Raw genomic sequence first — 11,011 nt, 5'->3', positions numbered from 1 at the left:
TACGTGTAAGTTCTCATTGCCAAAGAAATCTGCAATTACAGATTACACTAAAGCAAACCAGATGATGTTAGAAAAAAATCCAGTATTTGTTACTCAGACTGAAAAAACTGATAGGATAAAACTTGGGGGGAAAAAAAAACCAAAAACAACTATTTAAGAATTCTTAGAGCATTAGAGTAACTTTACTTCTCTGTAAAGTTGTGCTTAAGAAATACTACTTTAGCAGCAAACTACACTAGCCCATGCATTTCAGTCAGTTGTATCCTTTCGGAGTGTGGGGAAAAAAAGTAACAGCACAGATGAAAATTAATGACCATAAGAATTTGCTGCTTCCCATTTTCAAAAGGAATTGTTTCTATAGAATATTTTTAAGATTCCACTACTTACAAAAGAGTGGTTTACAGCTGGTCAGCATTTAGATAAATTACTTTGCTCTATGTTATGGAATACATCATACCTGTATGTTAGAGTCTCTTGAAAAATTAATTGATCTTCTGAACAGTAGCAGACTTGTGTGTATAGGATACCCAACATTAGTGTTCACTATCAAGCTCAAGTCACTCAGATATTTCCATAAATCCTTAACCCCTGCTGGATTGCTCATTTTAAAATCTGTTAGATGAAATACTGACTGGATACTTTGGAAAACTTCCACACTTTTTATTTGTACCTGTTTCTTTAGAATCCTTTCCTTGGTATATCTTTGGTTAATTTGTTTTCTTTTGGAATTATCTTCAATTATCCCACTATGCTCTTGTCCCTTTGCATTTGATATTGAAAAGAAGTTGCAGGCCTACAGCATAATTTGCCAGTTAAAATCTACCCATCTTTTCCTAGTGGTGTCCTTTTTTCCTGGCTAATTAATACTGCCACTTTTTTAACGTTATATTATTTCTGAGCTATTAATGGCAGTTGTCTAAAGGGGATACCATAGTTTGTCTTAACAGTGCAACCAGGCTGAAATAGTGCCTCTTCCTGAGGAAGTGATTGCCCCACTAAAGAAAGAGTCTAGCTGTAAGATGAAATTTTCTGCCTTTTTTTTTTTTCCAGAGAGAATTCCCAACTGCTCATGAGTTGCATTAGCTAGCACTGAAAGAAATCACATCATTCCTTAACTAGATGCTAGAGAGAAGAATCTTCTGTTGTACTGAACAGCTAACCTTTGACTGCTATTGTGGTTTATTTTTCCTTACATTGAAAGCTTACGTAGCAAGTCCTTTTCTGTGCCTGATCTGCCCTCTCTGTACCTTCCCTAGCTCGTTACAGTTACCACTTAGTCCTGGATGTACAGAAATCAGCTTTGGTTTTGGAGGACCATCTTCATTTCTTGGTTTAGATCAAATTGCTGCAATAGTCATGCATGTTGTTGCATCTGCATGTGCTTTTCCCCCAGCTCTCCTGAACAGTGATTCCGCAGTTATCACTGTTACCCAGATTTTGAAAGTACAGATTAAATCCTGGGTAGGCTACTCCTTCCCAGAACAGATCCAGAAATCACCAGGAAATATTTAGGTTGGAGAAAGATGGATTTTTCTTTAACTTTTTTTTTTTTAATGTGTGAGTGTTCAATTTTTCTAATTAAAAAAAGGCTTAAACCTCTTATGCAATTTTTTTACCTTGTTCATAAGCTCTGATACAAAGGTCTGTTTGTAACAGAGGATGCCTATAACACATAATGGGTTTTAGTCACACTTTATATTAAAGCTCCATTTAGAATGCTTTATAAAGACTCAATAAACTATTGCTAGACTTGACAAGTTTTTTTTTTTTAGATGTGGGTATCATTTGTAGCATATGACTAACAAGCAGCTCATTCAGAAGAAGGTTGTGTAGACTACCAAAAGTAACTTCAGATATTTTGTCTTTTAAAGCACTGTGGTCATTAAGCTTTATGGAAGTTTAGTGTGTGACCCAGCTTTCCTTAGCAGTAAGTTCCTTCTTCCAAAATCAAAGGTAATGTAAAGAGGATCAGCGAAACAAAGATGCTGTACTTGGAAAGCTTCGTGTTGCTTATTTCACAGTAAGTCTAAATAGGCCAGGTCAAGCCTTCAGTCCTCTTCTACAACTGCAGAAGTTGTGATGTGAGCAGTATGGTGTGCTACAGGGAGCACTGAGGGGATGCTTAATGCAGATTTGTGCAGGCTTTGGCTGCAGGTCAGAGCAGTCTGCTGAGGCAATCGCAGTCTTGTCCATACAGGGAAGTTCAGGGTACTCTACTTCTCGTGTGATGAATGTGTAGATATCAAAAAATGCACAGCACAGATCTGACAAAATACTGCCCTCTTAACTCTGATTCTGCAAACAGTTACACTGGTGCTCAACTTCACCAACATGAATAGTCTCCCTGACATCAAGGAGACTGCTTATTTTCAGAAACTTAACAGAACTGTTAAGAAAAAGCATAAACATTTGTGGGATCAAGGCCTGAGCCACTAACCAATGTTTGTTGCCCTCAGGCTGCCTGGCATTGCTCTTCCAATGAGAAAATCGATGAGAGTTTTCCCTGAGGAGTAAAGGGAAGCCTTAGGCCACTTTGGGCTAAATCTCCTGTCCTTTGACATTTGTGGACAGATTTCTGTTTGTAGTGGAGGCCTTAAACCAGGTGCTTCTTGGAAATACAAAATACTTGTAAGCTGAACATGAAAGTAAAGTACAAACTCGTAAGGGAGCAAGGTCTTAGTAACACTGGGAGTGCTTTGTGCAGGTAAGAACCCATATGTTCATAGAAACCACAATAATCTCAAACATAGGTCCAGAGAAGCAAAATAACTGATGCTGATTGTAGTTGGCTTTTCAGCTTAGTATATTTTAAGTCTCTGTCAGTGTTATTTGGAGAGTATTTGTTTTAGGGTATGGCAGCTTATTCAGAGGATCTCCAAACAGCAGATAGCATAGAATTTAAATTATTTCCTTAACAGACACTACTATGTATTTTAATTTGCACATTAATTTCCACTGTGTATGACTAAAATACTATATTGATAAAAAACGAGAGGAAAACAACACAAAGGTGTTTGTACATATGTTCTGTTTGCAGACTTCAGGCTGTATTATTTTGGAATTTTACAAGCCAAGATTAAATTGTAATATAGAAATTATTTTTATATTATTTTGAAAATATGCTACAAAGCAATATTTTGCCTTTATTATAAACAGGGTCATTATTTTAGCAGGTTACTTTCAGACATGCTGGTGGAAATCAACCATGAAAAGAAAGCTTTGTAAATGTATTTGTCGTTTCTGACTGCTCTGTCTGTTGTGCTCATCTAACTCCAATGTGAGGTGAATATACAGTTATTTTGTTTTCATTGAAAAGCTTTAAAATCTTCTTCATGTATTTTGGTACAACACTATTCCTCCCGCTTTAATTCCACTCTTCCAGTCTCTACCAATGGCCACTTTTATAAGCAGCTTCTGATTAAGCATACATCCGGAAAGTTCTCCTACCAAATGAAATATTTCTGCACAGGTATTACTTGACTTGAGACATTCATAACACACCCTGAATCCACTGGAGTAGGATTACTTTGCTTTTTTTTTTTAAAACAGAATCAGAAATCTATTATTTCTTAAAAATTAAAATAGATAATTAATAACCAGTGCAATCATTTAGCATCTGTGGGAAGAAAATCACTCTACACTGTAGAAGCGTCATGCTCTAATTGCCAGATACGTTCTGTCCTAGCATGTACTTAAATATGCATTAGCTTCTTGCAGGTTAAAGTGTTCAGATTGGATTTCTTCCTTGTTCTTTGCACTGTACATACCAATTGCTGATGAACTATGTGAAAAAAAGACTTTGCAGACTAATGCATATGTTAAGTTAAGAGTCAGTGTGGCTTCTAAAGTTCCCTAACTTCTGTGGTGTAGTTTTTGGGGGTTGGTTGAAGAAATGCTGTCAAGGTGTGTACTACAACCAAAATTTTCAAACTGGGATGCCTAGTTAAAATTCTGCATCTAGGTTTCACCTAGTAAGTAGACTGGTTTTAAGGTGAAGTGAGCACGGGTTCCTGTGGGAGCAAAAGCTCTTTCTAGATTTCAGCAAATCAAGTGAATGTTTCTCCAACATACATTCAGGGCTTTTCCTATTAGCCTACACTGGAATTGACATTTTCTCTTTAGCAGATTTCCATGTGTTAACAAATAACTGGGCTTATTAATAAACAGATTGCTTGAATATGGAGAGACTTGCCTTGTACCAAAACACCATATAATTGTCCATTTAACTGTTGCATTTTAATGGGGGCTAGTATATTCTACTGACTGGGGGCGGGAGGGCGGGGGGTTAGTATAAGACCTCTTTTTTTCTTGGGTATCATGATTGCTCTATCTTGTTTGGTTGGTTTTCCTCTCAAGTGAATATGCTGTTCTGATTGCTGTTTTATCTCCCATTACCTGAATGCATGTACTGTACCAAGAGAATTGAAATGGCTGATGCTCATTTGCACTGTGGAACATGTGATATGGGTAAAAGCCACCATGTTCCAAACAGCCTTAAAATTATGACTCTCTGGGGACTGAGAGTCACTTAACTGGATGCAGCCTCTGTCCCACTTCCTCGTTTAACCGTGACTGTAAAAACACCCCAGCCTACTGCAGTCTACTTATAACTGTATGCATATTCATATGAATCATTTCTAATCCTAAAAAAAAAATCTGTTCTTTAAAAAATTGTCATTCTTTGGTAGGCATCAGTGTGTCAGGAAACCTTACTCAAAAAAGGAGATAGGAGTAAAAATAGAGATATAATGGTAGCTAGTGTAGATCTTCCTGTATTCTGGGAAGATAGCGAGATGTTGTTTGACCACTCATCTCTGCATCTAATGTAGCTTTTTACTTTGTTGCAAGGTTTGCTATTGGGGAAGAAGGAAGAGAAAAATACCAAAATTTCTTTCCTTAAACACAGCAAATTCTACTGTGGTAGCAGAAACATCCAAGATTGCAAAAATATGATCCAGTGCCTGACTCTTGTATGTGAGTTTCTCTTTCATTTTCATTTTGCCCCTTTAAAATGATGTTTTGTTTTTAAAAGGGAGGGGGTTGGTTAAAGAGTAAAGCTGAGTGATAGTGACCCCGTTTTTCCTTTGTTCACATGCAAAATCAATATAAACTTGAAATTTATGGAATTACACAGGAGTTACAATTTTCCTCTTGGGCAAGCTGAGCAGTAAAAGCCCCCTTTTCAAGGAAATCCCTTGTAACTTCTTTGCCATAGAATAAAATTAGAACCCCTTGTCACATAAACTTCACCTGATGAAGCCTGACAGTGTGTTGGGAGCCTGAGAGCCATGTCCAGCCTAGCCAAAACAAGAGCAAGTCTGGCCATTCTTGCCTTTAAAGCAGGTACAGTTTATTGTGGCCCGCAGTGTCTGAACAGTAGCTTTTGCAGTAGAGATGAAGTGGAATGCTGCCTTCTTGTCATTTGCCTCCAAATTTAAGTAATACAAAGCCTCTTCACCATGCTTTTTGTTACAATATGCAGGAGATACAGCAGCAAACCAAGGCATTTCAGGCTTGGAGAATGCCCTACATCTCCTTTTAATGGGCTTGCAATCAGGTATGAATTGAAACACAGCCATGTGGGTGTGATAGAAGCGCTCTTGTCTCTAAACTTTGCAAGTCATATGCACTTATGTTTTAATACTAGCAGAAATTAATGATTTTATTGTTTATTTGCTCAAGATTGTGAGTACTGTAAATATAGTCTTTGTATAATGCACATCGTGTGTGTACAGTACAAAAAAATGCTCTTCCCTTGGAGCCACTCCAAGCTTTGCATGCACATGATACCAATCTCTGTTCATTTACCATGAGCCAAGGAGAACAAACAGGATTTGAGCCTAGCTTAAATGATGGAGTTATCTACATGGACTTAGACAGATAGGAGTTCCCAACCACAGTGTTCCATGCCAGCCTTGACAGTTCTGTATAAAACTTTTTCCCAATGATCTGCATTAGATTTGTGCTCTTTCCTTGGGGAGGAGTAGTTACTTGGGTCTTTTCCAAGCCCATTGCTCTTAGCCTGCTACCTTGTTCCATTTGTAACATGCCAGTCTTATCACAATTCAGCCATGAAGCAGTTCTCCACATCTGCATAGAGCTCTTGGTTTCTTACCATCTAGACCTTTATTTTGCATTCAGGTTCTAAGAGGTAAAATAGTGTTACAAACTTTTCATAATGCCTTGAAGTTGACTGGGTTTTGGCTGAAATACTTTGTTCTCCTTGGAAAGCCTCATACATTCTCATTGATTCTTGTAACATTTTTGTGTGGAAGGAGTTGAAAGAAACATTGAAAATATCAATGCTGTTTACCTGTATTTCTGCCAATGGGTATACTTTTTTGTTGTTGTGACACACTTCTGTGTTGATAAAGCCCAGTGCCTCTTAGATGCAGGCAAATCTTGAGGAACAGCCCAAATTATTATAAACAAAAAATTATATGTAGCTAATTCATTGTGACTCAACTGTTACTAGCACATAATATGCCCTCCTCAAATTGTTTGCACATCATTTTTTGCTATTGCTAACATTTTTCCTTTCATCTTCTACTTCCTTAGACAAATTCTGAAGCTCTTTATTCTTAAAGCATGTGGTAGTAGATTTTCCAGTCAAGAAGGTTGGGCTTTCTCAGTTCAGTTTGCATAGAAAGTGGCCTGTCTAAAGAACAAGAACTAAATAACAGAGTTTATAGAATTTCATTTGCTCATTAACTGAGGATCTCTGTTCAACTCTATCTGAAAATGTCTAAAAAATTTGGACAGATGCTGTGACTCTTCCTACTAACCTGGCAAACTCAACATTGTTAAAACCACAGAGATATACAACAAATGTATTTGTACTTGAAGTCCATATTTCAAAGAAAGGTAGCAGTTGGCTCTCACCGGGGCTTAAGTGAATGTTGATAAGGAATACAGCAAGTCTCACTGATTTTTGTTGGCTAAGGATTCAACTTCTTGGTAGTCATACCATCCTGCTCATTTTTCAAAGTCTGGGTTTGAATGTCTTGCTGTATTCTATACATTTATACTATTTTAGCAAAGATTGAGTTAGGATTTCAATAAACAGTGTAATAGATAAATCAAAAATTTATTTAAAGCTGAAGTGACTTTTCAGGTTTCTCTGTGTTTGACCATTTCCATGCCAAAATTTTTACCTCGTGTGAAAGGAGTGAATTTTTTTCCCCCATTCCCATCACTATTGATAGTTTAAAGATGCAGTTGGTTGCAGTCACTTTCATCTGCATATAAACCACTTGACCATTTGTAAGCCAGCTGCCGTATCATGTTCAAATCCATTGCTCAAAAGAAACAGGAGCATTAATTAACATTAAAGGATAATGAATATTTTTTTGTTGTGAAAAGTGTGAGCTCTTGAGAACCTTTTCTACATGCAGTTTTCATTCAGATTCAATTTAAATGTCATTTTTAATCTGGTCCATACTTTGACAAAGATGATGTGTAAGAGCTGTTTTTAGCAGTTGGATCGTTACTTTGTAAAGTATTAAAGCACTAAACCAATTTTTGCAATAGGTAGTAAAACTTGCTTTTGTTTTGAAAAACTTCCAGTTATAACTGTCGCACTTTTTATAGCAGAACTGTATTTAATTTCTTTCTTTTATGAAAGATTACTCAAAGTAACTGATAGCTCTGTAATCTGTGTGAACTGGCTTCTCCATTATTTGAAACTGAGAGAAGCTATAATGCCTATTCAATAAAATTAACTTATTTCTAAAGTACCCGTTTGCTTGAATTCCTGTTTGTGCTCTTTGTGTGCTCTCCTCAGCGTGATGCTAAGAAACACTGAAGCCTAGAAAAGAAACGGGGCAAGGGCCTTGCCACAAACCAGAGCTGGGGTTAACTGGCTAATCCCAAGCTTTTCTTCTGCTGCCATGAAGTTCACTCAGTTTGATTTCAAGATGAATTTGTATAAACTGGGTATCTCTGACAATCTGAGGAAAAAGGCAAAAATCAGGCACTGCTGGCCTCTTCAGCGTTCATTTCTACAGAGTATTCCTAGGCTCCAAAGGCACCAGGTCCCTCCATGCTGCTGTAGTAGAGGTTGGGCTGTGATTGTCATTGTTCCCATCCTCAGGAAATCTATGCCTATGTGTAATCAGGCAGTAGATAGGAGAGCTGTCAAACAACCATTTTTGAAATACAGGATTTCCTTAGAGAAATCCTGAGTGCTGAAGAAGTCGTGTTGACTCGTGGTAAGTTATTCCAGACAGTTAAATAGCAATTTTTTTAAAAAAAAGACATTAGTTTCTAACCTGAATTTGCTTAACTGCAGCTTTTGGATCCCATTGTGCATTGGTCTGATAGAGGAGATGTCTGTTGCCTTTGCATTGCTTGCACCCTTGGGTGATGGTACCCTTAACCTTCACTGTGTTGGGCTTAGCAGATCGTGCTTTCCAAGGCAGTTGCAAAGGCGCATTCCAGTTCCTGGGATGCCTGTGCTTTGAGTCTCCTCCAGCCTTTTAACCAGCCCCTTGATCTGTGGATACCTAAATTAGACTGAAAGGTTTTTGTGAAAATCACTCTAGCTCCAACAGGAACTAATTGAGGCAGACTCTACTGCAGACTGTATTAGCCTCTCTTCAAATTAGTCCCTGGTTCTATCTGAGAACTCTGCCCGAGATTCTATGTAAGAATTCTATATAGGAATGTGTCTCTGTTTTAGTACAAGTTTATTTTCTAACTGTATTCACAAAGATGTCTTTAGTCTTTCTGGCCATAAGATGTACAAGGAACTCTCATTCAGCCACTCTTTGAACTAGTGTTTTTCGAAGCTTCCTGAGCTAGAATCCTCCATTTGGTGAGTACAGCCAAGTTGTTGATTTTTTTCCCTAAACATCTGAGAATTCTGACTGTGTCAAACACACTTGGTTGGTTTGTACCCAGTTCACTGAACAGTACAGATTACTCTGAGTTAATATGCAATCATTTAATCTTCTGATACTGCTCATTAATCACTTTCCCCTGGTTACTGATAGGGAATTGATGATTATGTATCAGTTAAAATATTTTCAGGCACTCTCAAAAGGTTTGAGAGGGCCTGTTTTTTATAATGTAATACCTTTTTTATTCTACTCATCTTCCATTCTTGATTCAAAGTCCATATTAACCATTCTGCTATTGTGCCTGTGTTCACAGCGTACCTTTATGTTCAGTAGCTGCTGTTTGACATCATCTTGAATTGATAAATCAGTAAAATAGTTTGAGGAGGAGATTAAAAAGTCTGTGAATATGGCTGCCTATTCTGGAGCTCTTAAGGGTTTCCCATCAAAAATACCAACATACCTAGGATTTCCTAGCTTTCTGGTGCAAACATACTGTACAGAAGAGAAACTAAGCATATCCACCTCAGTGGAGGTTATGGACTTGCTCCAATCTGTGCATTTGCTTTAGAGTTTTCTGTACTGCCATTAGTTTCTAGGTTTGTTGTTCTCAAATACAAGGACATTGATTATTCAGCTTAACTGTCTGATTGGTACTGGAATTATTTTACTTTTATTTCACTGGTATATGAAATCATTCTTGTGCAATGTTTTTGTATTGTCTTAAAGGTAATAATCACACAATTGGTTCAGTATGATCACATTCCTGAATCTTTCTACATCTTTATCAAAGTCCAGGAGGAGTTTAGGAAAATGTAGGGCAGACTTGCTGACAAAGTCAGAATTTACAGTGAAGAAACATTGTGAGTCTTCCTTGGGGGAAAGACATTAAAGCAATGTAAGGCTTTACTTGTTGAAACCTTGCATTGGTTGGCCTCCCTGTTTGGCATCACGGCCAAAATCTGAACATTCAGGTGCTATCAGCTTGTTCTGGAGATTAGTTTCCTTTTCACTGTGTGCTCAGAGCAATGATTATTTCAATCCAGAAATGTGGAAAAGAACTTTTTACTGTGCTGGTTGCTGATCTCTCTTACGGAAAGTTTGAAAGAGGAAAGCAACTGTTAGTAAGTAGTGGCTGCCTTTTGAGTCACCCTGTCAAACATCTGTTTGGGGTGAAGCTCCTTCTCTGATGGCTTCCTCACTACACTAAGCTACACTGTAGTTAGCCCTGGACAGCTGTTACCGGTTAAGCATCTACTGATCTCCTGCTTCGAGGATTGAGGAAGCTGTGTTAGTATCACATACCACTGTGCAGAAAACTGATGATAGTTGCTTGTTTTTAATAGAATATAGTGAAAATTTGATTTCTTAATAAAAAGTGAGGAAATAGCTCACATCTGAAAATGACAAAAAACCAGGCCAGAGCAATTGTCCAAATGTCTGGCTACATGCAGCATAAGAACCAAGAGAAATCTGATTGATGATGCAAAAGCTAAGGCAGCTACCTGAACTCCTGGTGACCTCCCTCTGTTGTGGCCCACTTTACACTTGCAAGATGAAAATACTATCTGTGTACACTGAAAAAGTCACTCTATTCAGTCAAGAAGGTCACAGAACCATCAGAAGAGAAAAGCCATGTGTCTTAGTGCTGGGCAGCACAATTCTGAATTTACTTTCTTCGTTCTACAGCAAATCACCTTCAGGATGCCTACAAAGGCTGAAAACTGTTGGAGTGAGTGGAATGAAAGGAAAGCAGACTCAAGCATCCATACCTCTTATGCAAGACTCTGCAGTATGTAAGTCATGGTATATTTAAATTTTGTTAACATGTAAAGTACCACACATTAGATGTTGTCTGCCAGTTATAATAAAGCCCCTGATCCTTGAATTGAAGTCAGTAGGAAGGAGGTGGAGCAAATGGCAGTGGCTAGTATAGGACCCAATTAGTAACACATTGTAATTAGCAAGTATGTGAATATACTTGCCATAGCTAGACCAGAAAAAGCTGTCTCTCTCCGTACCAATGAGTTTGCTTGCTGCTCCTACCTGTGTATGACAGATAGGAGGTGCAAGCAAACTCATTGGTACGGAGAGAGCAAGCATCCAGTCTGTCTCCATGATACTCCCCAAAACTGAGGCAACTCTCTTTAGAGGCACCTAAGGGAGGACTGGCT

This window comes from Dryobates pubescens, chromosome 17, assembly GCF_014839835.1.
Source record: "Dryobates pubescens isolate bDryPub1 chromosome 17, bDryPub1.pri, whole genome shotgun sequence".
NCBI classification, from domain to species: domain Eukaryota; kingdom Metazoa; phylum Chordata; class Aves; order Piciformes; family Picidae; genus Dryobates; species Dryobates pubescens.
This window is presented reverse-complemented; position numbering follows the sequence as displayed.